Source organism: Anastrepha ludens, chromosome 5 (genome assembly GCF_028408465.1).
Source record: "Anastrepha ludens isolate Willacy chromosome 5, idAnaLude1.1, whole genome shotgun sequence".
Classification (NCBI taxonomy): Eukaryota; Metazoa; Arthropoda; class Insecta; order Diptera; family Tephritidae; genus Anastrepha; species Anastrepha ludens.
Window position 1 is genome coordinate 14,798,554 of NC_071501.1, and position 11,628 is coordinate 14,810,181.

The 11,628-nt window shown below is 31.0% G+C and overlaps 1 protein-coding gene across 1 annotated transcript in view; it reads right to left on the minus strand.

The window, feature by feature from the left end:
* Positions 1-10,704, minus strand: part of LOC128862717 (uncharacterized) — a 139,584-nt gene extending 128,880 nt beyond the window's left edge. Inside the window, exon 1 of the mRNA XM_054101382.1 lies at positions 9,069-10,704. The gene's annotated coding sequence lies outside the window, so the exon portion shown is untranslated. The remainder of the gene's footprint in view (positions 1-9,068) is intronic.
* Positions 10,705-11,628: the final 924 nt, after the last annotated feature.

Sequence of the window (11,628 nt, forward strand, 5' to 3'; positions counted from 1 at the left end):
CTTTATGGTAGCGTAGAACTGATTAATTAGAGAAAAAGGTTTATTTAAAACTCCCGGATAGAAAATGACACAGCAATCGCCTGAACGACTTAGGCTGTTTGCAAAAATGCGCGCTGGTCGTGTTTGCTTTGGCGAAACAGCTGAGGCCAGTTAGAGTGGCAAAGTTTTTCACTTTTAATGACCAAAGGAGACTTTCCTTCTCGTTTGACACCATCAATAGCGCAGCTTATTACAATAAGCCTAATAAGAGATAAAAGTACGGCCATTTCAAGTGCGATATTCGTTGTGGTTGCGGCACCAGATACTCAACTGCAGTTCTGTTCACAGATGTTGAAGTTCACAGATAGGTGCAGAGGGCACAGCACGTCAAGTGTACCTGCCTAAAAACTTCATCGCCTCAATTTTGATGAACAAGCCGAACTTCATAGTAGCATAAATTGTACAAAATGGGGGGTGGGAAATATTGAGTGCATGATCATTTTTACTTTTTTTGTGCAGGTAGTTTTTCTTAGAATTGTAAGTCAAATATTTTCTGTTGTAAGAGAAAAAACAAAGTAAATATTTTCTATAGAATTTGTACCATATTTTTCGAGACAAATTAAAAAAATTTTTTTTTTAATATTTTTTTTTCGAATTAAAAAAAAAATTCTTCAAACATGATTTTTTTAAATTTTTTTTTTCAATAAAAAAAAAACCTTTGAAATTTTTTTTTAAATTTTTTTTTTTTTAATTAAAAAAAAAACCTTCGAATTTTTTTTCTTCGAATAGTTCTTTCTTTCTTACACTCCACTCAAAGCTTAGCATTTTAGCTTAAAAATAATGTAAAAAATCGATTTATTAAATTTAAAAAAAAAATGAAGGTATTTATTAATTTCTTCAGTGCTTTTTGAACGTCCACATTTTTATTTTTTTTTCATTATTTTATAATTACACTTAAATGAAAACTTGGACTTTTTCCTTTAAATAATACCTAACGTTTTATGGACGGACATACTTTTTTGTATTAAAAAAATTTTTTTTTAGTAATTTTTTTCGATTCTTTTCAAATTTCGATATTTTTAATGTTTTTCTAATTACACTGCAATGAAAGCTTGGAAATTTTTTTCAATTTCATGTGAAACATTCGAAACATGTTTTTCGTATTGTATTTTTTTTTTTGACAAGGCTTTTAAAATTTCCACACTTTTTATTATTTTCTAAACATGCAGAAAATTTAAAAAATTTAAATTTGGAATTTTCTCTTGCTCAGCATTTTATTTTTACACAATTTCTTGAAAAAATTCGAATAAATTGCTTAGCGATTTTTTTTTAATTCTTCTAAAATGTTCTTTTTAGTTTTGCACCCAATTGAAAGTTTGAAATTTGTTGGCAATACCTCACGTCTTATAGAGATACGCAATTTTAGGTAGGAAATTCGAACAATTTCTTTTTCCTTTTTTCAATTCTTTTCAAATTTTCTACATTTTTATTTTTATTTTTTTCTTAACGCCTTCCCTTCCTCCTCTCCTATCAAGTGTGTTTTAGCTGAAGCTGGTCTTCCCTCTATCAATGAAAGTTGTCAAATAACTACTCTTAAACTTATAACCAAAGTTTCAAGCACTACAAATAAGCTTCTTGCTGAAAATTTAAGACCGCTTCTCGGCTTAATCGCTCTTTGAAAAATTTGTTCGGCCATCCGTCGTTGCATCTGCAACTGCAACAAACTAGGTATATCTTGACCGGCATCGTACTCGAAAATTAGTAGTCAGTGTGCATGGAAACTCCTTCCTGCATCAATAAATGTCGACCTTCATGCTCTCAGTAATGTCTGAGTGCCGCACTTGCTTGTTGTTCCGACACAAAACAAAAAAAAAAAACAAAAAGCTCTAAGTTAAATTAACACAAATGCGATAGTTTCTATACAACGTTTTATGGAAGTAATTCATTCGCAGTCCCTCCAGGATTGGGTAACGATTTTCACAGATGGTTCACGTACTGACCATTGTACAACTTTTGTTGTGGTTGAGAATGACGGAAGCCTAATATCCAATGCTTGACTGACTTCGAATAGCTAAATTTTTTTCTGCCGAGGCATTGGCTATCCTTCAAGCGTCAGAGCATGCAACAAATAATAAGGGAAAATTCTTCATATGTACAGACAGCTTGTCAGTCAGTCTAGCGATAAATAAATATCTTTAATGATAATCAGATCCTTTGTCGAATCATGGAAAAATTAATAAAATAAAATAAAATTAATAAAATATCTACTGGATACCTAGTCACATAGGCATAGGAAACGTAAAAGCTGATGCAGCAGCCAAAAATACATATTCCAACTCCTCCATCATTTTCGACACATTCTCCTCGAATGACATCCTTAAAACTATCAACCTCCATTATTCCCACTTGAAGAAGGTTGAATGGTCTCAATTTAATCATCCATATACCCTTATAAATCCTGATTGTAAAAAATCCCTATTCCCAACTTCCCTTTGCAAACACCAGATCACTACTTTCATACGCCTTAGACTCGGTCATACTAAACTAACAGGCGAACAACTTCTCCTCGGCTTTCCTTCCCGGACTTGTGAGTTTTGTGGAGGGCATCTCTCAATCAAACACATCCTAGACCTCTGTCCAACACTAACCACCAAATGGACTACTGCATTCGGAACTATGGTGCCATCCACTCTATTAAATAATGCTGCTTTTGACAATGTGATTAAAATATACAATTATATGAAATGTATTAATATATCAGACCATATTCAAATTGTACAGTTAGAAATAAATAACTTTGTAATCGTCACTATTAAACACTGAAGGCCCTAGTAATAACAATTTTTTTCTTATTACACTCAATTGAACGCTTGTAATTTTCGCTTTGAAATAGTACCTAACTTTTTATGGAGAGACACAATTGAATGTAAGATATTCGACATTCTTTTCAGTTTCTTTCAAATTTTGACAATTATGATTTTTTTCTTATTATACTCAAGTGTAAACTTGAAATGCTCGCTTTGAAATAACACCTAACGTTTTATGCAGGGGCAGAATTTCATGCATGAATTTTGATCTTAAACGCACTGTTGTTGTTGTTATAACAGCATAACCATTCCACATAAATTTTTGGCGAATGCTGCTGGAGTGACAGTCCTTGGCTGGATATAAATCCGAGTCGTTCCGGTAAAGTAGAACTGACGCTCATGGGAACAATGTAGAGCGGCCTCTACCGTCACGGCGCAATGACATCGATCAACTTACAGTTGTTAGAAAAAATTAAATTCTGTGTTGTCCACTTATGGTATACTGATCTGTTCATAGATCAATCTGAAGAATAAAGAATTACGTAAGAAAATGAAATTTTTGAACCTCTAAATGCCTATTTCCCTATCCACTTTTTCACAATTTATGCTTCTGCGAGGCAGCGCATCTACACCAAATTACATCAAAATCGAGGCAAAGCAGATTTTAGGCGGGTCCACTTGGCGTGCTTTGCGACGTAGGTATGCATGTAAATACATAACCATTAAAGTGTACGTATATATATTTGTATATATGTATCTGTAAGTATATATGTATATGTAAGTATATCCCTATTTGATACAATGATTCCATATCAATTCTCGTGTGCTTTAGTACAGTTACATTAATAATCAGTTAATCTAGACAAACTTTTGGATACACGCACGCATGTATATATCTGTATATGTGAATGTAAATTTCCCAAGCCCATTCAAAAAACTATAAATTTTTTTCCCATTGCATTCCAAACAATAGAAAAATGGTAATAAAATCATAAATAACAATCAAATATGCGCCAATGAAATCCAATACCCAACAACAAAGCAAACATTTAATTATTTAAATGCCTGTAGCTGGTTGAATTAATTTCCACCAAAATAAAGCAGTAAACGAAAAACAAATAAACTTTTATTTCTCCTTTTAATTTTTTGTAGAAATTTTGTTTCCTCATTACCGGCGTTTGCCTTTTGCAGGCATTTCATGGGCGGAGAGGAAAATAAAGATACACAAAAAAAACTGGTTAGCCAGCTTTAAATGGGAAAATGGGGAATTTGTATCAATAATTATAAAAGTACATATGAGGAATTTGTTTAAAATTAGTAAACATTTATTGAATTCTACTGATTGAATTCTACGTAATTTAAAACTGGTTTTCTTTTCAACGAAATTTGCATTTGTACTTTTATTTTAGCTATTTATGGAATATTACTTTTGTTTAGCAGACAATTTTGATGAGCTGAAGGTTGATTGAGCTCGAAATATTCGCTATTCATAAAAATCAATTTGCCACCACAAAACTGGGCAAGCAAGGTGATAGATGGGTATTTTTTGCTGTACGAATTTCTATGCATTTAAATAAGTTCCTGAAGTTATTTCGGATGGAAAGAAGCGATCTATCTGACTCATTAAGGCCTTTGGAAATAAAATACGTTCTTACTCTTTTTACAATGAAAAGCAACTTTCCTTACTCGCGCGACTTCTTATACCTGGATATTCTCTTAAATGCATTACTGAAGCTAGGAACATAGAATTCATTTCTCTTTATTGTGATAATATTGGTATGGCTCAATTAAACGTGAAACAAAATATTGGCGAAATGGTCGCCGCGGCTTCGGCGGCACGCCTCCATCCGATGGTCCAAATTTTCGATGACGCTGAGGCATAATTGAGGTTCCATGCCGTTAATGTGTCGAATTATCTCATCCTTTGTTGCTGGCTTATCGACGTACACCTTTTCTTTTAAATAACCCCAAAGAAAGAAATCCAACGGTGTCATTGACGTTTAGGTGTGGTTCACATTCAACATTGGCCATTGAAATTTAACCACCCTTTGTATCTGGGGTCTTACAGTTTTCAATTTTCTGTGCCTTCTAATGTAATGCCATTTTATATAAGAATTATTTTCGAAATCAAGCTCTTCCCAACCTAGTTGTTTGATAGATTTCATATTGGTATTATTCAATAGCAATTCTTACATTTTTATTATTAACATTAATTTTTATGCAGCCCTCAATCAAGCTGATTACAGGCTCCTATGTTAGAAAACACTTTGATTGCATACCAATCTGGGTCTGTTACATAACTCATCTTCCTCATGCATATGCAGAATTCACACACTTAATACATTCGCAACATGAAATTAAAATGATCCAAGCGATAAAATTCTTGACATGATCTCTGCATATTTCCGCACGTAATGATCTGTTAGTGCGTTGATAATTTTCCCAACATTAGAATCACTGAGTGGCAATTAAGTGTCGGCGCTACAGTCCAAGCTGATGGGAGCTACAGCGCCGACCTACCTTGTCTATAATCAAAGTTGATTACAAAGCGAGAGAAGTGCGAGAAGTGGATGAGTGAGTGAGTTAAAGGGGAGAAAAGAGAGGAGAGGAAAATAAAAAAAAGAAAAGAAGTAAAAATAATAGAAGTTGAAGTAAAAATGAAGGAGAGAATGGCAGCGGTCGTGTAGGCAGAGATGGAGGTAAATAAAGAAGTAGAGATAAGAGTAGAGTTAGAGGTAATGAGAGAGATGAAGATAGGGGTAAAGACAGCGGCGAAGATGGAGTTAACGATGATGTTCGAGATGTAGATGGAGGTAAAGTTAGAGAAGGGAGTTATGTAGCTGTCGCAGGTGTGGTCAGCGTAAGCAGTGGAGTTAAATGTGAATCCAAACGGAGGGAAACTAAAAATTGATTTGATTTGAAAAAATGATTTGTGAAGTTGTCAAGCATTTTGTGCTAAATTAAACGCTGAGATACCAGTGTACTCGTAAGTTTTTTTTTGTTTTATATAAAGAAAAATATTATTAACTAACGAGCAATTTTTTTTTGGGTGACGAGAGTTTTAAATTTTTTTTAATCCAATTTGTTTTTTTTTTATTTTTTTTTTAATTATTATTTTTTAATTCTAAAATAGCAAAGTTATTAGCTATACCTCCTATGTTTCTTTGTCTGTCATCTATTTTTTAATTGAAAAGTATTCACTAAACCAAAAGTGATGCCCAAATGGGTTTTTTTATTATTTTCACAGATTTACGTACAATTTTAATTCTTTAGAAAAGAATTCTTGAGAGAAGCATATCGTACTCACGATAGATATTTTTATTTTTTGGAAAAAAATAGTGAGTAATATAGATATTTTAATTCTTTAGAAAAGATAGTGCGCACTATAGTTGGAATAGTGTAAGAAACAAATTAATGCTACATTTTTTTTTTCAATTTTCGCGTTCAATTTTATTTGCGTTTGGGAAGATGCTACTAAAATTTTCCAGGATATATTTTCATGGAGCACTTTAACTCTCCATAGACGCTATAAATGCAATATTTTTCAGGTTTTCAAAAATAAGGGTCAAAATGACCTACACAGGTAAGAAATGTTGAGTAAATCTGTGCCACAAACAAAAATGCTGCTTTAAATTGTATATTCAGACACCTAACTGATTATTAATTCTGGATGCAGTTTTTTATAAGTTTTTTCGAATAATTTAGACCAACTTGGGACCAAATTCGGAAAACTTCAATAGGCTGCAAATACAAATTGTGCGATTTACAGACAAAACGCAGGTGGTCTAATATTCTACTGCTAGATTTTCCTCGTTTATTTTTACAGTATTGCATTCTTGTTTTTATTTTGATTTTGTTTTCTTTTTTTTTTGTTCTTGTTCTTGTTTTTGTTTGTTTTTCTGGCTACTGTACAACGTTGTTGAGCAAAAATATGTAAAAACGGAGTTAATTATTATTTGCATTGTTATTAAAACGGAAAAAATATTATTTACGAGTAATTAGAATATTTGTGAAAAAAGCTGGTCATAACAAATTGCTTTTAGAAAATTAAATTTATTTTTACTTTATTTTAATATTTTTTTTTCAATAATTTTTTTTAAATTCGAATTTTATGTTTTATTCTTTCTGTATTTTTATGCAAAAACAACTGGTTAGAACAAATTGTTTTTTTATGAAATTAAGTTAATTTTTTTTGTTTTCCTATATTTCGTTTTCATACATTTTTTTTAATTCAATTTTTTTTTTATTTTTTATTCTTTCTGTATTTTTATGTAAAAAAAAACAAAAACAAAAAAAACAAAATAACAAAATTTTCTTAAAACATTAAGTATTTTTTTTTGTTATTTTAATAAAATTTTTTTAATAATTGTTATTTTTATTAATTTTTTTAATAACTTTTATTATATTTTGTTTATTTTTTTATTTATTTTAAATCGAATTGTTTTTTTTAATAATTCTTATTTTAAGTTAATTTTTTTTTAATTAAATTTGTTTTTTATTTATTGGTTGGTTGGTTGGTTTAAGGGTGACCCCGCATCGGAGTACCACATAGAACGCAAGTTGGGTCCGTTGTGTTGCCCTAGAGCTCATTATTTTAAATGATTTCCCCACCTAACCGAAATTTTTATTGTAGATTTTGATCAAAGATATTAATTCGTTTCGAAAATTTGATGAGAGATTCGATTTTCAGGTCCGAGAGTACTGAAAGATTGTCAATTGTTGGAGAGCCTAGAAGAGCGAGTCGACTTCTGGCTAGACTCGGACAACTGCACAGCAAATGTCTGCTCGATACTTCCTCATCTTCGTCCTCGCAGTATCTGCACAGGTCGTTCTGAGGAACCCCGAGCCGACGTGCGTGAGTGAATTTATTATAATTTTTTATTTTTTTTTTTTTTAATATTGATTTAACTGTTTTTTTTTTAATAATTTTTAGTTAAAATTAATTTTTTTTTAATAATTTTTAGTTTAAATAAACTTTTTCTATAATTTTTATTTTAATTCAATACGTTTTTTTTAATAATTCGTATTTTAATTTAATTTTTGTTTTGTTTTCTTAATAATTTTTATTTAAATTTTTTATTCATTATTTTTCTGTTAGTTTTCTGATGTTTTTTTTGTGGCTACTGTAGTTGTAGCACAAACAAATGAGAATTCGTAGCAAAAGGTCATTTATGAAAACATTTTTTTAAAAACTTAATTCAATTTTTATTCTTTTCTTTTTATTTTGCTTTAATTATTTTGGTAATAAATTTTACATTACATTTTACTAAATAATGTTTATTTACTTTATTTTTAAGTAATTATTATTTTAATAAAATTGTTTTTTAAATCATTTTTTCTTTCAATTTTTTTTTAATATTATAATTTAATTATTTGTTTTAATAGTTTTAATTTAATTCTATATAAAAAATTTTTAATTTTATTTTTTTAATTAATTTTTATTTTAATACATTTTATATAATTTTTATTTTAATAAATTTTTTTTAATAATTTTTTTTCTTTTCAAATAATTTTTAATTTTAGTTTGTTATACAATTTTTATTTATTTATTATATTATTTAATGCTATTTTTTATATACTTTTTATTTTCATAATTTTTTTTTTTTGTATATATTTTTTTTATTTTACTTTTTTAAATAATTTTTATTTAAATAAATTTTTATTCTTTAATATTTTTTTTTTCTTTTCAAATAGTTTTTAATTTTAGTTTTTTATATAATTTTTATTTTCGTAAATTTTTTTTTGTTAATTTTATTTTTTTTTTTTAATTTTTATTTTAATACAATTTTTTTTAAATGTCTTGTTTTGTTATTTTTAAATGGAATTTCACCAGGAATTTATATTAAAAAAAATTCTTCCAACTCACAGAGTTAACTGTTGTGTAATAATTGCCTGAAGCGCTCAGGTGCCTAATGATGCCAAGCTCCATTTGTAATTGCATGCTAAAGCTTAAGATGCGCTACTTACAACAAAAACATAACAATGAAATCTGTTGCTATAAAAAATTTGCAACCAACAACTGCTCATCATTTGTTAGATAGCACACAATCGCTGATTTGCTAAGCGATTAGCGCAGCACTAATGAAATGTGTAGCCTACTTGCTGGCGTTTAAACTAACGCAAAGGTGACGGCTGCTGTTTTAATGCAATTTTAATAGCTGCTTTCTACTTTGAATCTTATGACTGCACATTTTTGCTCATACAACTTAATCAACACACACACACACACATCTGTAGATATATAAAATAATGATGCGTAAAATTATTATTTTTTGCACTCACCTTTTGTGTTGTATGTTGAACGGTAGCAGCGGCAGCAAAAAATCAAAAACAATTCTTTATTAAATCCAAAGATCGATTTCGCCTCAACGTTGTGCAATGTTTTCAATTAACGCACAATATTCTCACACACACAACAATGCATGCATGCAGTCACACATACACACACAAACGCATGTGCAGTTGCACGTTGCTGTTGCTAGCGCAGATAGTCAGTGGTAGCAGTGACGGCGATCGGGCAGTGTGTTGCAGCGTAGCTAAGTGGGTATGTGTGTGTGTGTGTATAATCCACAAGGTCGTTTGATGTTGCAAAATCCGTATCGAAAGCGAAGCGGCCGCGCAAGTGCAAATTATATAGAGATATGTGTGTGTGTGTGTGCGTGTGTGACAGCAGATATGCCGATAATTATATTTGTTTTGCAATTATTTTTTCTTTTTTTTTGTTGCTGGTGTTGCTGTCACCCCTTTGCGTTGCACTTTATTGTGTGGTTTTGTGTTGTTGTTTGTTTTTTACTCTTTTTTTTTTTGCTTATTTTTCCAAGCGTAATCCACTTTTGTTGAGCGGCTTTTGTTTAAGGCGATTTCACTGGGCCGGACACGTTTATTTTGCAAGCACTTGTTATTGTTATTATAATTTATTTGTTTTCAATTTTTTGTGGTTGTTGTTATTACTATCAATACGCATGAATATGCGGTGTTGCGCACACACAAAACACTAACCAGCGAACGTGCACATGTATTGATCTTTTGAGCAGAGCTACGCTAAGAATGCACTGGCAGTAGGGCTTTAATTGAGTTGTTGTAGTTTTAATTCTTTCACGAGTTCTGCTGCATACAGCTGCCACTAACAGCTAAAGATTGAGGCACATTTGCACTGATTGAACGTTGATTGCCGCACAGATGCTGTGTGAGTGAGTTGTTGTTGTTGCAGTTGATGATTTTTTTTTGTTCACAAAGTTGGTATAGCCAAAAGTTAAAGGTTTTTTGTTTTGTTATACATTTTCCGGTCGTTCCTAGGTGGAGCATAGAGCCTTCAGATTTTTTTTGTTATTTAGGTTTTATTGCAAGAAAAAAATGTATTTTTGTTTGCCGCGAAAACTCAAAAAAATTTATAATTTTTAACAAAATGTTGCCAAAACAATGGTTCAACGAATTTTTTCACTAATTTTTTAGTGCAGTAGCTTGCAGATATAAATTAAAACACATTTAATCATTTTTTAAAATGTTGGCGAAACAGTAGGTTGAAAATTTTTTTTCGCACGCTTCTCTCGCCTCAAAGATTTAAAAATTTTTTTCAGTTTCAACAAAGTTACTATTTGCACTATGAGGAATATGTTTTTTTTTCATGAATATGTAAAATTTCTTAAGATTTTTCTTAATATTTCGCTTGTCATAAAAATTCTCCAATAATTAAAAAAAAAGTTGAGTTAAATATTTTTTTTGTTGTTAATTTTCCACTGTTATTCAATTAATCCCTTTCAAAACATTTTGTGTTACCAAACAAATCACGCACGCACTTTCCGATTTCCAAAAACTCCATTTGTTTTATACGAACAAAATCTTTGTTCAGCACTTCTTCAATTGTTTCATTTTTGCCGTTAAAACAACTTCACAAGCGTATTCAATACCACACACGTCACGCTATTCAATCAGACTAAAGACCAGCCATGCTAGCCGGGATCGTGTATATCACAGAAGCCAGCAAGCCGCTCGCACACAAATCAGCTAGTAATCAATGTGTGAGAGAGAGAGCGCGCCGTGTTCCTAGAGAGTGGGTGTAGCAACATTTACAGTATGTCTAACAAAAGTGTGACCAGCAAACTTCAAACATTGAGTTCCGTTAAAAAAAAAATTAAATGCTGCTAAATAGGTGTATGCGATTCGCAATATGCGTTGAGCAATTTTTCTTAAATTTTATGAGAAATTTTTAAATTGTACGTTGCGTTTAAAAAATGAGTTCCGCGCAAGTCCGTAAATCTTACTTGTAACTGCAGACAAAATATTTAACGAGATCGACGACGTTCATAAATAAAGAGCAACATTACTTAATTATATTCACTTTATTAAATATTTAATAAGTTACACAGCCTTAATACAATAATACTCAATTTAATAATACCGTAAGGTCTCGTTTCATGCGGATTATTTTTGCGCGATTTTGAACTTGTGCGGTTTGTAAAGGGTGGTTAAGTTTCAAGGGCTGGTGTTGATTTTCAATAAAATAGCATTTTTTTTAAACTATTGTCATTTCTCTTTATTATGATAATATTGGTGTGACTCAATTACGCATGGATTAAAACAGCGGCCAAATGGTCACCGGGGCCTTGGCGGCACACCTCTAAAGACCACCAAATGCAAATAGTTCCTTATCTAAAGTGTGGTTAAGTTTCAAGGGACGGTATTGATTTTAAATAAAATACATTTTTTTTAGGAAATTATTATCATCTTCCTTTATTATGATATTACTAGTGTGCGTCAATTACGTACGGAACAAAATATCGGCCAAATGGCTGCCGCGGTTTCGGCGGCACACCTCCATCCAATGGACCAAATTTTCGATGAC